This window comes from Penaeus monodon, chromosome 32 (assembly GCF_015228065.2).
Source record: "Penaeus monodon isolate SGIC_2016 chromosome 32, NSTDA_Pmon_1, whole genome shotgun sequence".
In the NCBI taxonomy this organism is placed as follows: Eukaryota; Metazoa; Arthropoda; class Malacostraca; order Decapoda; family Penaeidae; genus Penaeus; species Penaeus monodon.
The window spans coordinates 34963809-34964714 of NC_051417.1; positions in this window are offsets into that span (position 1 = coordinate 34963809).

The window sequence follows — 906 nt, forward strand, 5'->3', positions numbered from 1 at the left end:
CTGTGGGCAGATCCAAGATATGGGCCCATAATAATATACTTGACCTCCTTAGGAGTGATCGATCGCGGCAGTTATACTGGACTCATACTAGCTGTGATGAGTACGACTTGGCCAGATATTCCCAAGGATTACTTTGAAGAGATTCGACAGAAAAGAAACAACTTTTTGGAAAATATTGCAAGCGAAAGTAGATCCTTTTTTTGTGTTGACTGTTTTTGAACAGAAGGAAGATGTGTGCTGTGCTTTTATGTACTTGTCTTACTTCACGAAGTAAATTGGAAAATAAGGTTTTACACTTTTTAATTACCTCTGCGTCCACCACTCACTGCTGCAATGTCTTAAGTGCGCCGGACTTAAGACAGTATATATAATGACATGCATAGATCACTGAAAACCCTGAAAACGGAAACACAACAACACGTGTTCGTGTGTATTCTCTCTCCTCCATTACGTATTGAGATTATTTAAACATTCTTGGATAAAGCTTTGGAATGTGCACGGAAAGTGAACAACATTGAATCCAAAAGTGCTTATAAGTATGCGTTTATTGTTGTGAGGTGTTGTAAAAGTCCAGTTTTTCAGTAATCCTCCTGCCTTTCGCCTGCTAACTCTTACACATTACCGTGATATTTGTTCTCAAGGATGCCTAAAAAAAATCTATTGCAGAGATATCTCACAAAATTGCCACCAATTTCATACATTATATGGACTGAGGATTACTTTCTCACGGATGCTGTTATGTTCCGTTATTTTAGCAAACGCAGATATATATTCATTTAAAGTTGAGATTTAAGGTGTGGCTTGTGTGATAATATGCTGACGTTGCGCTTTTGTTTTTGTCCAGGATTTACTCATGTCTGACTTCATATAAGTCAAACAATGGGACAGTGTAATCTAGGGTTTAGC